The sequence below is a fragment of the Pipistrellus kuhlii genome, unplaced genomic scaffold (assembly GCF_014108245.1).
Source record: "Pipistrellus kuhlii isolate mPipKuh1 unplaced genomic scaffold, mPipKuh1.p scaffold_m20_p_13, whole genome shotgun sequence".
In the NCBI taxonomy this organism is placed as follows: domain Eukaryota; kingdom Metazoa; phylum Chordata; class Mammalia; order Chiroptera; family Vespertilionidae; genus Pipistrellus; species Pipistrellus kuhlii.
Genome location: NW_023425438.1, coordinates 19453297 through 19470497, shown reverse-complemented (window position 1 = coordinate 19470497; position 17201 = coordinate 19453297). Strand labels below are relative to the sequence as shown.

The 17201-nt window shown below is 36.4% G+C and overlaps 1 protein-coding gene and 1 pseudogene across 3 annotated transcripts in view; both read left to right on the top strand.

Annotated features, from left to right (window-relative positions):
• The window catches only part of SRBD1 (S1 RNA binding domain 1), a 154113-nt gene that overhangs the window by 40684 nt on the left and 96228 nt on the right, over positions 1–17201 (top strand). The gene's annotated exons all lie outside the window — the stretch shown is intronic.
• Positions 11264–11893, top strand: LOC118717315 (annotated as a pseudogene).

The window sequence follows — 17201 nt, the reverse complement described above, 5'->3', positions numbered from 1 at the left end:
ATAAATAAGACTGTGCTGTGCTATATGGTAGGTGAATGTTTAACTTAAGATACTGCCAAATTTTTTTCTAAGGTGGGTTGTATCCAATTACCTTCCCACCTGCAGTGTACCAGAGTTCTGTTTTCTTCATACCCTCATCGATGTGCTTGGTATAGTTGGACATTTAAATGTAGCTAACCTAGCCAAGACCGGTTTGGCTCAGTGGATAGTGTCGGTCTGCGGACTGAAGGGTCCTGGGTTCGATTCCGGTCCAGGGCATGTGCCCTGGTTGCGGGCACATCCCCAGTGGGGGGTGTGCAAGAGGCAGCTGATCGATGATTCTCTCTCATCGATGTTTCTAGCTCTCTATCCCTCTCTCTTCCTCTCTGTAAAAAAAATCAATAATATATATATATATTTAAATGTAGCTAATCTAGTGGATGTACAGCGATCTCTCATTATGGTTTTAAGTACATTTCCTAGCACTTAATGATATTGAGTATCTTTTTTGCTTTTTTGCTGATCAAATATATTCTTTGGTAAAATATTTATCTAGATATTGTTTCCACTTAAAAAATTAGATTATTTTTCCTCCTCTTATTGACTAAGAGTATTTTGTATTTATGCTGAATACAAGTCTTATATCAGATAACCTGTTTTATAAACATTTCTCAAGTTTGTAACTTGCATTTTTGTTTTTTAAACATGGTCTTTTGAAAAGTAGACATATTTTATGAAGTCCAGTTGATCAATTTTTTTAAATATAGTTCTTGCATTTTGTGTCCTATTTAAGTAATGTTTGAAATCTAAGGCCATGATGATTTTACCATATGTTTTGTTTTAGACATTTTATATTTTAAACTCTTTAAGCCTATTATCCATTTAAAGCTAATTTTTTCATAAAGGTTCAAAGTTCTTTTTTTGCACATGGATCTTGATTATTCTAACACTATTTATTGAATGATTTTCTTTTTTCCATTGAATTGCTTTGTCATCTTTGTTGAAAATCAGCTATGCACATACAGATCTATTTCTGGAGTTTATTCTGTTTAATTGATCTATATGTCTTTACACTAATCTGTGATCTTTATTACCACCCAGTGCTGATTTATATAGCTTAATAAGTCATGAAATGAGATGGTGTAAGTTTTTCAATTCTGTTCTTTTTTTTCTTTTCAAAATTGTTTTGGCTATTTTAGGTCCCTTGTACATATATGTCAGCAACAGTTTCCAAAACATTTTCGGATATGTGAGCTGGACTAATGTGCTCTACAAATTTACATCCTTTCCAAATTCTCTGGAAAAGTTAAATTAGTGGATAGATTTTTTTCAATTAAGTTTTCTCGCGTAAAAGAAAATTTTCCAATCACTTTTATTAACACATGCCAAAGTTTTATTGTAATTTTGTTACAAGGGAAAAAAAACTTCTGGTAGGCCATTTCAGAGATGCACACTTGGTAACAAAAAAAAATTTTTTTTAAAGGAATATAATTTAAGATAGTCACATTAGAAAAGAAACCCCAAAATGGTTTGGATGACTGGTTTGCTAAGTGTTCAAACCCATTAAAATATATGAGAAAATTACTTAAGCATTCTGTTAAGAAGGCTAAATCTTTATTTTCTTTTCTTTAAAAGAAGGCTTTGAATTATATTATATGTGAGAGTGTTGTTTTAGGGAAAAAAGGGTAGAAAAGAGATCCTAGGGTTTGTAGATAATGTTATCATCTTAATTAGTGATTAAGAGAAAGTGGAATTGCTCCACTCTTTTTAAAAAAAAATATTCTATTGATTTTCCACAGAGAGGAAGTGAGAGGGACAGAGAGCCAGTAATGTCGATGAAAGAGAAACATCGACCAGCTGCCTCCTGCACACCCCCCACTGGGGATGTGCCCTCAACCAAGGCACATGCCCTTGACCGGGACCTTTAAATTTGCAGACCGACGCTCCATCCACCGAGCCAAACCGGTTTCAGCAGAATTGCTCAACTCTTGATTTGTGAGATAGAATGATTTGGGGACTGAAGATAGAATTGTATCAATACAAGAAAACTGGAAGGTTAACTAAAATAGGGTGACTGTAAGAGAGCTTCTGTTTTTTATTTTATTTTATCTTTTGGCCCAGATGAAACATTTTCTGGAGTTCTAGGTGGACTTGGAAATAAAATGTTGATACTACTGTTTGTAAAATTCAGAAATTGTTGAACATGGGCAGATGTTATTTTGATGTTCAAAAGGGGAAATAAGATAGGCTATGTAAATGACTGTTGAGTGCAGTTTTGATCAGGCAAGATTATTTAATTTAAATTATGAAGGGATGACTTACGAACACTAGGTTGGGAAGGAACGCAGAACAATCATCACTGGGAATCAGCATGCATTTTTAATTAATAAAACAGTCTTCTCCCATTTCATTTTTCTTAGGAAAACTAGACTGGTAGACCCATATACATTTTTAGCACATCTTTTGATAGTCTTTTGATAACCTTATAGAGAAATTAGAGACTTGGAGATTTAGTTAGGTTGTTACCAAAAAGATGTTAGTTATCTAATGGATTGATGACTAGAGTGAGATCTCTAAGTGTATGATATAGACACTGTATTAGTTAACATTTTAATTGTTAATTTAGGTTTGGAGACATTTCAAGTTTGTGGACATTGAGGTTTATTAGAATTAGGGTAAGAAAATATTTTTAAATACTTGAGTTGTTGGACCTACTCTAACAAGATGAACTGGGACAGGGATAAAGATTTTTGTGTTGCTAGAGGCCATTTTCATTAGAATTTTGATGGGCTGATTTTCTCAGGTTTCTTTGAAACAGACAGAAGAAAATTCTCTCAGAGTAAGGTGCAGCAGATTCCCCATGTCCTAAATCACCTGGACCTGATTGGTTTTGTTTTGGTTTAAAGAAATTTACTTCCCAACAATCATTAAGCTTAGCTGTACAACTAAGCTTAATGATTGTGAAGTTAAAATTATATGGAGGATAATGTTGTGAAGTTAAAATTATATGGAGGAAAATTTGTGGTTGCTGTTAACTTTTTTTCTGCCTAGTGCAATAGTTTAAGTTGTACATGTGGAATGTAAAATCAGTTTATTTATATTTAAACATTTATCTCCTCCTTCTGTAGTTTCTGGTAGTGATGAAGACCATGAATTAACCTTGAAACTTGGGACAGCCTAAGTTATTTTTTGGGTGTCAGTTTGGTTATTATGCTTATAAACAAGTTAAGGTGATATACTAGTAGTAGTTGTCTCTCTCCTTGCTACAGTGAAGCCTTGAAACAATGTGCTGTGATGGTCCAAGCTATTGTTTCCTTTTACCTATTGATATTCTTCTCATTTTCCGTTACTATTATAAACTCGTATTTACAAGTCTTCCTTTCTGGGAAGGAAGAGACATTGAATAAATTTAAAAATAAAATTGTTTTATAATAAATATAATTTATTTTCATTTTGTTGAAACAGCCAGAATATTCTTTAAAATGTGTGTTTAAGTAGACCATAATGAGGCTTGTTAGAAAGGAGGTATAAGAAATGAATAATTATAGTGTGTGTGTGTGTGTGTGTGTATGGTTTTAAAATATTATTTGGATTCGGATTCACTTTGACAGTTTTTGCTCAAAATAAAATACACTTTGCTAGTTATGTAACCCATGTGTTTCTAAGTCCAACTTAAGTATCTACAGGAGTTCCCTTAACCCACCCCCCAGCCCTCCTTAACTGTAGCCCCTCTTACAGATCTTTGTTTATTGACTTAGATTAAGACTGGCCTTGAGCCCAGTGATGGTCATTTCTCGTCTTAAGGTTTTGGTTACAAATCTGCTTTTGTTGCCAGATCCAATAAAGATTCTTGATTGTTTTTGTTCATTTTATTACAAGTTCTTGCCAAAGATACAGTATATTATAACCAAAACAGATGTTCTATTTAGACAAGTGTATTTGCTATAAAAGAACTTAAAATATAAATGAAACAACAATATGTTCAGCATTAAGGTAACAATTGATGAACTTTGGAATTTTATGAGTGTTTTTAATAACCTTTATAAAAGGAAAAAACACACCTTATTTTGAACAGTTGTTTTACTTTGTGTATGTACAGTCTTAGCTTGTGTCTGTACAGATTTAGATCCTCCTAAACCCTCCTACAAACTAACATCTTAATGTGATTTTGAAAGTAGAGTGGAGTTAACCAATTTCATATATATGCCATTCTGTTATTTCTTAAAGCATACTTCATAGAGACAACCGCTGAATAAAAAAAGAATTGTTTTAAATATTATAATGCTTAATATAGGTAAGTGAAATAATTGTACATAGACCTTTTTCTAAATGGTGTACTTGTGAATTTAGAAACCATATTACAGGGTTGTAGTATAGATCATTTGGGATTTAAACTATCTGTGATTTGGACCCAGTGTAGTCTTGATTTATGCCAAATTCTGTGTTGTAGTGAACACAGGTGTGTAGTGAATACAAGATGTGTGTATTTATAGACTGTAATTTCAGCTCTTTTTAAAATCATAATTCCTAAAATAAATTAGATGTATAAGGGATAAGGCTGCATTATCAACAGACTACTAATGGAATGAGTTTTACCTTGAGATTGTTAACTCTTTGGCCTATGCTTACTCATATTTCCAATTTTCTTTGGCATTCTATAGCTTACCTTTGGCCAGCACCTTAGGAAATGTGTTCAATTGATTATTGGGAAACATTTAAATTTTTGTTTGTGTTTTAGACCTGTTTGGGTTATACAGAATCACTTTGGTTCTGTCTCATTTCATTTGCATTAGAAAAATGCAAAATTGCTAGAATCCTTTGTTGTTGAGATCCTTTTTATTTGGTTATATAGGACTTGAAGATTCTCTGGCCAGAACTTGATATTTGCAAAAAGGAGTTCTTGAATCTACCTTATTTGTGTTTTATATGTTTGGGTTTTTTGGTTTTTGTTTTTTTTTTTGTTTTTTTTTTGAGGAGTAAATCTTTTGATTTCAGTATATTTTATGGGGCTAAATCTTTGTATTATGCTCTCCTAACTTATTGAAATAGCACTTTCAAGTTCCCCACATCCGTACATTTCTAAGGTTGCACCCAGCTTAATTCCCATTACTTTTCCGCTTCACAGCACTTGCATTTTGAAGGGACCCTAACATTTGGGTTCACATTATGATAATTAGGTTTTAGGGGCATGGGGGATTAAAGATGTCTCAGGTCTGGTTGCAGAAGAAAGTTCAGAAGCACTTGTAAAACTTGCCTGATTGGTGAGTAGAGGTGCTTTTATTTATTCACTACTCATGCAGCATTAATCCGTATTTCATCAGGTACCTACAGTGCTGTAATTCTAGATGTGACCTTGGGACTTGATTTACTTCAGCTTCGTTTTCTTTATTAATGTGCCATGAAAGAGGTACATGAAAGATAGCCAACATCAAAGTACCTTTTAAAGTAAAATGGTTGGTAGGAATTCCCTGGTATTTAACACTCTTTGTCAAATATTTCAGCTGGTTTGCATCCTTTTACAAGCTATTGCTTGCTGCACTAAAAGAAATTTAAAGCAGTTGTTTCAAGGCAGGAGTTGAGGGAGGAGGGCATGGTTATGGTGGTGGTGGTTGGGTGATATTAGTTAGTCAGGGAGAATAAATGAGAATTTTAGAATATCTTCTTTTTCAACTGTGCTCTTCTAAGATGGTCTGTTTGAGTTTTCATTTGGGTCAGGTAGTTTTTAGTCCAGTGCAGTGCTAATGATTCGAGTGAGGAGGCACTCGCCTTGGTTATAAGACAACTGAAGAGGGTTGGAATTTTTTCATCAAACCTCTGTGAAAGAAAGAATAAAAGTCAGTGTCAGTATCTTATTCAGAGATTGTTTAACTACTTTAACTTCACAACCTGTTTATTCTTTACTGAACCATCTAAGAAAAAGCTTTAAACACAGTAATATGGGAAACTGAGTCTTAAGAACAAAGGAAACGGGACTCAGGGAAAGCTTGCCATATACATTGTGGAGTATTTATTTTCCAGGAAACACGTATTTCAGAGGCAGTTATGTTCTAGGCTTAATATATAAGGGTAGAACTTCCTGTAATTCAGTTTTGAAACTGATTCCTTCTTTGTTTCATAAATATTTGTTGGCTGTTTCTCCCTACCTAAGAGAAATGGTTAAAATTAAAAGTATTTTGTATTTTAGATAATCACAATTGTGGACCTATTCCTAATGTCTTTACCATAGAACTATCCCAGTCTGAATAGTGAAAAGTAGAAATCAGAGAATGTTTTAGAAAATAAAATCAACTGGCTTTCAAATTTATACTTTATTTTCAACTTACTAACATAATTTTACCTTGTAGAAGCTTTTCAAAGTCTGTTGAAATAAAACCTACACATAATTAGTATTTGTTAAAATGCATTTGTAGAATTAAAATGTTTTAAAAATACCATTATCCTCTTGATATTCTGCAATTTTGTTTATACTTACTGCTTAACTAATTTTTATTCATATATGGTGGGAAAATAAATTTCAGCTTAGACCTGATCTTGGTGATTTATTGAACTCAAGTTTTTGGCCTGTAAAGTATAAGAAGTCAACCCTACAACTGACACAGAGGAGTTTGGTAATGGCCTTTTCTTTTCAAGGAAAGTAGATATTAATGACAGGCAATCCGTCAACATGGAATGTGCTGCAGAGATTCCTGAAGCGAGATACCTAGTGTATGTGGGAAGTGAGCAGTGTATGCAATTCATTTGGCATTTGAGTTCTTGATTGAGGAAGGGGATAGGAGAGCTTCATCACTCCCATTTGTCGATATAGGAAATGCAGTACTTCTTGCTGCCATTGCCACATGTATGGCTCACCCCAGGCATTAGGAAGATTGACCTGGGGTTGAGAGAGTAGTTGAGTATTAGGAAATAGGTAGTAGAATAAGAGCTGGAAGAAGTATACTCTTCCATTCATGCTCTCTTTTTCTTTAATTCCTTTCCCCCCCTCTCACCTGCATATTTAACAGCATCTTCTTTTGCATATAAGAAACTTCTATTAATAATATATGACCCATCATAGTCATAGGAATTGGGAGACAGTGAAGTGTGGTACTGCATCAGGAAAAAAAGCATTTTGCTTTCCTAAGGCAGAGCTCTGTGGAGTCCTTTGGTTGACAGAGTGACTCATGCTTTGATTTTATTGTTTTTAAAGATCTGAAGTTTTGTGTATCCTATCTAATTAGGACCCTAGTTAAAACACATGAATTAGTTCGTTATTGTTTATTTAATCATTCAAACATATTAACTATAAGTTAGTCTAAAGTTTGATTAAGAAGGGTCAACATAATCAAAGATCTTAAGTGGTACTTATCAGTTACTTAGTGATAACCAATTTAAGCTTGCCAATGATTCACCATCTTAAAAGTTGATCAGTACTTTCTTTTGACTAGTAATTTCCTGGGATGTTTACTCTTATCCTTTGTGTCTCTCATTTTAGATATATCTTTTTAAACATGAAGGGCAACTTTATGAGTTTGTTACAAGGATTAAGTGAGTTAACATGTGAAAGTACTGGAGGAGTGCTCTATTGCTATGTATAGCAGAGGCAAATTCTAGCCTCTTGGAAGGAAAAAACACTTTAAACATAGGTATGAAAATTTTTCTAGTTTCCAGGGAAAATGAATAAACAAATACTATATGTGCCCCAGTTAGCAGAAATCACAAAATTTGCTTTTGAACCAGTTCAACAAACATGCAATTGTTGGAGTTATCACATCAAGAATGTAGTACACATATTTTGAATATTTTTAAAGATATAAAAGTCTCATTCTTAATCACATTACCTTGTAAATTCCTTAAGCGATCCCCTGGGCCTTGGAAGTACAACAGGCCACAGGAACATTTTGCATCTTTTTAAATTTAATTTTTTTTTTTTTTTTTTTTTTTTTTTTTGTAAAGCTTTTCCCTGGGCCAGTAAGGCCAAGGCTTGGTTTCAAAGGGGTGGAGTGTAGTGAAGTGATGATGAGGGCAAAAGAATACCCATGTTGGAGAGGTGAGGACCCTTGAGTATGGGAGCATGGTAAGGACTATAAAGTTGTTCCCTTTATCTTTCATCTTTGTTTGAGGAAACTAAACTTTTCTTTCCTTTTCAGTGCCCTCCTTTAAATCTATCTAGTTCTTATCTCATATTTTTAGCCTTCTTTATTTTCAGGAGCACATATTGAGAAAGCCATAGAGAAAGTGCAGCTCTCCCATTTCTCTGAGCAACATGAGATTTAGCTAAACATTTTAGTTGTAAAACTAAAATAAAATAAATAAAAAAAATCCATGCTTTGGTAGTTTGTAAATCGGCTCATTTTAATGTAAATAAAATAATCAGGTCAGATATTTGTGTTTAAAGAGATTTAGTTGTTTGAATACAGCTGTGTTCTTTATATGGAGAAATTTTAGGTCATTATCCTGTGATCTGTCCTTTTCTAAATGATTGCTTTATAGTCTGTGGAAAACATAAAGAAGATGTTTCCCTGGTTGATTCTGAAGAAAGCCCCAGACATGTTATAAAATGTAAAGTGGGAGATTATTGCCTACCTATCCTTGGCTGTGGTTTCTAATAAGGTGCTATGGATTAAGGTAATGAGAGTCATGACCTGGGGCTTTGAGGCCTCAGCCAGTTCTTTCTTCCCTCTCCCACTCCACTCACAAACAACTGGGTTGTTAGCCTTGTTTGGAAATTACAGTGCTGTTTTGCCATTCATTCTGTTCAAAGTAATATCATATTAGCAGTGATCAACTAAGTTGGGAGGGGCTGTGGATAATTACTTAATATCCAGTAGGTTCTTTAAAGTGTCAGGCTGCATAGAAGAGCCAGATGTGGAGAAATAGGTGTCAGCATGATTGATGAGGGGTGTGGTGGTGACAGACTCACTGCCTCCCTCGTAGGGGGTATGAAGGGGGTATGTGTAGTTCTTATCTAGGAGCACAGATTTTAGAACTGTCCAGTCCTGGGATTGATTCAGCTCTGCACCTGGCTAGCCATCTGACCTTGGCAGGTTTCTTAATCTCTCAGAGATTCCGTTTTTTAATTAGTAAGATGAGAATAATAATATCTACCTTTCAGGAATATGAAGATTTATGAGATATCTGCTCTATGCTGAATACAGTACATAGCTCAGAATAATGGTTAAAAATATGGATTCTTGGGTCAGACTATCTGTGTTCATATTATAACTCTGTCACTTACTAATTGTATAAACTTGAGCAAATTACTTGACCTCATACTTTGTTATATATAATAAAAAGCTAATATGCAAATTGTCCTAACGGCAGAATGACTGGTCACTATGACTTGCACTGACCACTGGGGGTAGATGCTCAAAATAGGAGCTGCCCCCTGGTGCTCAGTGTGCTCCCACAGGGGGAGTGCCGCTCAACCAGCAGCCAGGCTCACGGCTGGCAAGCGCCTCTTCTGCCTCCGTGACAGCACTAAGCCGTCAGTCGGGCATCCCCTGGGGGCTTTTGGACATCCCTCGTGGACTCCTGGACTGTGAGAGGGCGCAGACTGGGCTGAGGGACCCCCCCTATCCCCAAGTGCACAATATTCGTGCACCAGGCTTCTAATATGAGATAATGACAAGATTGTGGTGAAGAATAAAGAAATTAATACACATGTAGCACGACAGTGTGTGATTATAAGAACTAACACTCAGTAGCTAATAATAAGTCTCCGCTCATTCTGAAGTTTCATACTTTCTGTCCAGTAGGATCTAATTTCATGCACTCTCTCTTGTGCCCAGATTCTCACCGAATTTGCTATTCTTGAGCTTAACACACTATTAGACCCCAGTGTCTTAGTCATATTGCTCAGTTGTATGTTTTCTCACGAGACGCACAAATTCCTTTTAAAATTAAAGAGTGATATCCAGTGATAAAAGGGGTGAATAAAGGCATTTGATAAATAATAAGATCTGTCATAGAAGTTAGAATCTAAGGCAGACTTGGTTAAAGTTTTTGGTTGAAAATGCTTTGAAAATTGTTAGAGCTATAAAATTTGAAGGTATAAGAAGGTTGTTAATAATTTTAAAAGTAGTTTAAATGAGAATAGTAACACTTTGAAAAGCATTTATTCCAGAGAATTGTGATGAAATAGATATTTCTTTTGGAAACCTAGACTCAGACTATTTATTGATTTCCATAGTGATGGAGCCAGAGGTCTCAGACGGTTCCACCACCCTCCTTCCATTTTATTCTTGCTGAGAAGGGTCCAGAAGTGTGACGTGTATTTGTTTTCATTCAGTGATGAATTGTTTAAGCATGTAAGAAAATTATTATTCTGCCTGATTTTAGCCTGAAAGCTAGATAAACGAGGTCATAGTTAAATCATTTGTGTTGGGAAGTGTTTCTGAATGGTGTTTTTGCACTTTAAGGGAATGATGTGTCCTAGCAAAGTAATGTTTTTTCTCTCATAGGTGAGTTGCCAGATAAATTTTATCTCTCACATTTGATTTTTTTGTGATAATTTATCCCCATTGCTGTGAAGTATTTAATACTTCTGGTTATCCACTATGCTGCCTCACCACACCAAATTATCCTACTGATATGCAGTGTCAGTAGGTCACTGCTTTGTAGAATATGATTTCATAAACTGGAATGACACTTAGTAAGAATTTCAAATAGTTGTTCTTTTGTTTAAAAGATAAAAAGGCTACTCCAGTCAAATACTTGCCTTCAAATACTGACTTTAGGAGTTACATGGAAAGTATTTTTACTTTATTACAAATCAGTTTGTGTTATAGTGTGAATATTTATATTTTAAATTATGATGTCCTTTTCTTGTAGGTTGATAAAAAATAGATTTTAGTGAGTTGTATAATTCAGATTTTCTTTGTAATAACAGCCTATAGGTTTACTACTGCTTCTCAAGAAGCTTCATACTTTTTACTTGTTTCTCTCAGTAAACCCCTAGTTGGAAGTATTATTTGCATTCACAGATGAGGAAACTGAACTGCAGGTGGATATGCATGAAAGACTTAGCAGAGTGGGGACTCAGATCCAGGTTATCTGATGTTAAACCTCACGCTGTTTCCAGTACACATGCTTTTTCATTTCTCTAATTTTTAAATATGGCAGATATTTTCAGGAAGTTTGACTTAAGGGAATAAATGCCTATTTTCAACACTCTTAAATTTACCTTTTACCTTTGATCATTCATTTAGAGATGGTGGAGACAAATGGCAAAATTCTTCTGAACAAGGCTGAGTTTATATTTAGATATAAATATAAATATGTTCATCTGCTTCTTAGCATTAAGAACTTTCTCTCTAGCTCTTCCCCCATAGCAGCCCTAGGTGACCTCCAAAGATGGTTCGCTATTCGCTAGACCCAGAGAACCCCACAAAATCATGCAAATCGAGAGGCTCCAACCTCCGCATTCACTTCAAGAACACGCGTGAAACTGCCCAGGCCATCAAGGGCATGCATATTCGGAAAGCCACCAAGTATCTGAAGGACATCACCTTAAAGAAGCAGTGCGTGCCCTTCGTCGTTATAATGGTGGTGGTGGTAGGTGCGCCCAGGCAAAACAGTGGGGCTGGACACAAGGTCGGTGGCCCAAAAAGAGTGCTGAATTTTTGCTGCACATGCTGAAAAATGCCGAGAGCAATGCTGAACTTAAGGGTTTAGATGTAGACTCTCTGGTCATCGAGCACATTCAGGTGAACAAAGTGCTCAAGATGCGGCGTAGAACCTACAGGGCTCACGGGCGTATTAACCCCTACATGAGCTCTCCCTGCCACATTGAGATGATCCTCACTGAGAAGGAGCAGATCGTTCCCAAGCCGGAAGAGGAGGTAGCACAGAAGAAGAAGATATCTCAGAAGAAACTGAAGAAACAAAAACTTATGGCCCGGGAGTAAATTCAGCACAAAATAAATTTAAAAAAAAGAACTTTCTCTAAATTATACATGATTTAGTATTAGAGGCAGAATACCCTCAAAGATCTAGACTAACTTCTCATGTCCCAGAAATGAACTGAGACTCTGTGATCAAGCCAGCCAAATTTTGGTCTTGGTGGGTCCTAAAACTTTCAGAGTTTATTATTAAGGTAGTGGAATGCAACACCTCTTTTGAACATTTTCCATCTTCAACTTTTAAATGTTTTAGACTTCAGCATGAACTAAATTTGTCTCAATGCCAAATTGAAACTAATTAACTCTTTTATTAACTGCTCAGTGTTTTTTTAAGGGAGCGTTCTCCAGGAGAAAAAATTTCAGGGGGTAAACTAACCCTTTTTATGTTACTAAAGTTTTTTAGACTATGTAGTACTAACATGTTCTTATCAGTATCCAGATAGTTTTTGAGCCTGAAATCTCAGCAGATTACAGGAAATAATCATTGAGGGATTACCTTTGGTCTAGCTTCTTTAAACAAACACACAGAAAAACCCCCTGATTTTAGGAAAAATGATGTAAGAGAGAGAGAGGGAAAGAGAAAGAGGGAAAGAGAGAGAAAGAAAGAGAAGCACCAAAATGTGAGAGACATCAATCAGTTTCCTCTTGTATGCAACCTGAGTATATGCTCTGACTAGGAATTGAACCTGCCGTCTTTTGATGTATGGACAACGCTTCAACCAACTGTGCCATACTGGCTAGGGCCTAACAGTTTCTATGATGAAGCATGCAGAGGAAGGAAGAGTGTGTGCCAACCTGTAGAAAACCGTTATTGCAGCAATAGGTTAAATGTAATAGAAAAATAGTGATGTGACAGGAAGGAAAGAGTTTGAAGGTAGAGCTTGATTTTTTGCTTTAGTAGGGGAGGAAAACCTTTACCCTTGACTCTAAGGACCCTGGTTGGACTTGAAAATTACCAGAAAAACAGCAAATTTATTTGACATAAGTTTTCCATGACATGAGAGCCTTCATTCTGAAATAAAGACTCAAAGAAATGGTTAAGCCTAAGCAGATTTGTGCTAGATTTGAAGATGGCAAATTGTGGAAAAAATGTGATGGGAGACAAAGTGTCTGAGCTAAGAGTAATAAACCGGAGGAATCAGAAGAGGCCTGTGCGTTTGGATTCCTCTTGGCCACACACCTGTCCTCGGAGATAAGGATGCCCCTCTCCTCCAAGTTCTGGGAGGACACCTCTCATGAGTGACCTAAGACCTGCTTCGGGGCATAAGGGGCAGGGGTCAGAGAGCCCTTTCCGTACCTGCTGTTTCTCAGGTTCTTTCAGCTAAAAATAATTATTTCTCTCAAAGTGGCATATTTGGGGGTGACATATCCTAATTCCCTTTACTTTCTGATGACGCTTCCTGTAAGCTGAGCCAAGAGTAATTTGTAAGTGGTTATTGTGTTCTTGCTTGGTGCTTCTCACCATGAGATTTTTATTTCTTTCGATTTCCATGGGAACATAAACTAGATGTAGTTTCGGGGGTACTTTTCTCTCAGAGTAGAGCTAGAAGTCCACGTTTCCACAATTAACATAGGTATGGTACAGGCTTAATGAAAAGTATTGTTCAGTTATGCAAATTCTGGACAGAAAAGTCCAAGTTAAAAGCTCCTAATGGAAGAGGGTCATGATGTTGCTTTACCCATGAATTCATGAAATTTTATGTGATAGTTCCTTTAGCTACTAAACTCTTGTTGCATTCAGATGCATTTGCAGTAGAATTTGACTTGTGGAAAGTCTGATTAAGAGCAGATTTTTATGAATTAATCTACAGGTAAAGCAGAATCATCACCTTTTTGTTCAAAGCACAAGTTAGCTGGTTGTCTCTGGGAAATAGTAGAGACTCCAATATATGCTTTTGGTAAAAATGCCTGAATTTGGTGTACTGGCAAATTGTGTTATTCTTTGAAATTTTAAAATATAACTTCAGTGGGTAAGCATAATTTGGTATGTTGATAGGGTTGTCCTATGTATATTCAGGTGTGTTTTTTTTGTTGTTGTTTTTTTGTTTGTTTTTTGTTTGTTTTTTTTACATTGGGTTAAATGATGAATATTTTCCCAAAGTAGACCAGACTGAAAGTTTTTCAGTTCAGAATTGTGGTTAGCAATAGGGCTCTGGAAATTAAATATACTCAGGTCATGCAAATTTGTGTTAAACTAAGAGATTATATTCTACAGGTAACTTGGGGAAATGAGAGTCAATTGTGTGAAAATTTTCTTTTCCTTACTTTAAACAGTCTTCATATTTAGAAACATATTTAGGAAAACAATGTTTTAACTGTGGGTCTCTGTGCTGCTTTGCATAAGAGATGGATGATGGTGACGGGGAGGAGAGAAGGGATTCTAATCTAGTATTTTAGCCCCTTTGCAGGATAAGGCTACGCAAAGAAAACAGCCATGCTAATAAAGTGTCTCAAAGGGCCCTTGTATGGGTATTTCAACTTAAAAAGGGATTAGCGTTGGAAGTCTGTGATCATGTCAAACATTTGTAATTGAAGGTGGCTGTTGGAAATAATTCTTAACATATCTGGATTCTAGCCATCTTACTGATGATGAGGTAAGTGGAGTGAATAGGAAATCATCTGTTTGTCATCGCTTGAGCCACAAAGCCAAGAAATTTAGTATCTGGGACTGGAGGTTTTAAAAAGCAGCAGCATTGGGAAATGTTTGATAATTCAAATCAAAGAGGTTTTATGTGAAAAGTACAGAAGGAATACATACATGGGAATATATACCATTGAATTTTTATTGTTTCTTTATTTATTTTATTTTTTTTAATTAATTAATTTATTTTTTACATATTTTAATGATTTTTTTTGCCCCCCTCCCTCCCTCCCCCATATCCCCTCCCTCCCCATAGTTTTATGTCCATTGGTTGTACTTAAATGCATGTATACAAGTCCTTCGGTTGATCTATTATCTCCCCCAGATCCTCCTCCCCTCCCCGCTGTAATTTGACAATCTACTTGTTGCTTTACTGTCTCTATATCTATCTTTTGGTTCATCAGTTTATAATGCTCTTTATTATCCACAAATGAGTGAGGTCATGTGTTGTTTCTCTTTCATTGATTGGCTTATTTCACTCAGCATGATGTTCTCCAATTCCAAAAACTATGGTACATCTACACAATGGAATACTATGCTGCCATAAAAAAGAAGGAATTCTCATCATTTGCAGCAACCTGGATGGAATTGGAATTGGTGAATTTTTATTGTTAACCCTGCCCCTTGCCACAGATAAAAATGAACCTTTGGATGACTTTAATAGCCACAGGTCATAAGGATAGTAGCCATAGATCATATAATGAAGGATTCTTGCCAGACTGTAAGCCTAAGTAACTCATGTCCATGGCTTATTTTGTGAGCTTGTTTGTCCTGTTACCTACCAGAATATTCCTGTCCTTTGAAATCAAGTCTTAGAGCTTTTGGGGTTAGTTCTTAGACAGTCAATAGTTTTTCTAGTAGATGAACAAGATGCCCAATTCTGTGGGTAAATTACAGATATTGTACTTTATGAATCCATCTGGACTTTCAGGTGAAAAAGATATATTATAGTACGATTGGCTGCCAAAGAGCATCTGTTAAATCTCTGCACTTACGCTGCTAATGAATGAACACGTCTGCTACAAGGCAGACTCAGAGTGATATGCAGCTTTTGGAAAACAGCAAAGTGAACAGGAAATGTTTTTCTCAGAGGATTTTACTTTCTCATCCAAGGCCATAGAGAGGCATTAAATGATTCCTGGTGGATTTGATTTTCCTGAAGCACCTTCTACACCTGAAATTCAATCAGTTATTGTGCCAGGGGATGAGTGCACTGACCTTGTCAAAGGAGTGAGCAGGGATTTTTTTGCCTGTGGTTTGGTACTTCACAATGGATATCTGGATCTCTAACCTTGGCTTTTTATGACTCCGTAATCCTAGGTAGTCATTCACTATGAAAACGCTTGTGTTTCTCTTTTTTCTTTGTATTTATTCATTTGAAAAGCCTTTCAAAAGGAATTGCGGCCTGCATGTGATTATAGCTATCAGTAGCACTTAAACTGCTGAGATGAAACTTTTCTCTGTGGACCCTACTAATTTCAGATATCTATAGAAAAAGAAAAAAATTTTACTAAAAATTAGTAAAGGCCCAACTTTACTAATTGGTTGCTGCTGTGTGAGTTGCAGTAGATCCTTAGGTACGGCATTTGATAAAATAATTTTTGACATTTAATTTGACAAAAAACAATTTAGGGAAATGACTTAGGCATGCGCCAGAAGCGAAGTCTCCTGCTCTGAGTGTGATACTTGGAACCGGGAGTGCTTTTGATCGTCTGCAGCGCTTTGTAAACCCTGAGATCCATTTAACATGATAATTCAAGCTTCTTGGCAGGTGTTCTCATAGGAGCATTACCTAAAGTACTTGTATATAGTTGAAAGACTTTTTTCTATAGATATTATGGTGTGAGGGCTAATGCAGTAATGTCTAATACTTGTGACAAAAAATATAGCTTTCTGTAAGGACAATAGATTTAGATAAAATATGTAAATTTTATGTTTCCTTATTTGTTAACTAAAGGCCTGGTGCACGAAAATTCATGAACTGGAGGGGGAGTGCCTCAGCCCAGTCTACCTCCTCTCACAGTCTGGGAGCCCTCAGGGTCAGGAGGTGACCTGGCTACCAGGGGAAGGTGACACCCCATCACACCTCTGCTGCTGCCACTGCCAGCAGCACCAGCCTCAGCCGGCCCTGGTTACCTGAACCTCGGCTGGCCCTGGGCAGCTGGGCAGCTGCCATCCAAGGCTTGCCTGTGCCTCAGGTGTTGGCTGGGCAGCCGCCATCCCATGTCTTGTCGGCCCTGGGTGGCTGGGGGGCTTAGGAGACTGGGGTACTCCAAAGGCAAGCGCATGGAGTGCTGGGCCCACCTGGGGACAGGCCCAGCCTTGCTGCATGCCTGCTGCTCTGGCGGGGCTGAGGGAACTGGGTGCTGCCATCTTTGAGGGTGTGACAGTCAATTAGCATATTCCCTCTTTATTGGCTGTGGGGCCACCATTTTTTGTGAGGGTGTGATGGTCAATTAGCATACAGCCTCATTATTAGATAAGATTATATTATAGTCTATGTCTTCCAACTTAGAAGTATTATTTGCTTTAAAATTTTGCCCCTGGAATTGAAAATGGTGGAATAGATTAATTTCAGATACAAGTTATTTTTTTTATGCTGTTGTATAACTCTAATGGAAAATTTACGCTTGGGGTTGTATTCTTTTTGTGTCCCAAAAAGACCATCTTTTTGCTGTGTTTTTTTTTTTTTCTCTTTCAAA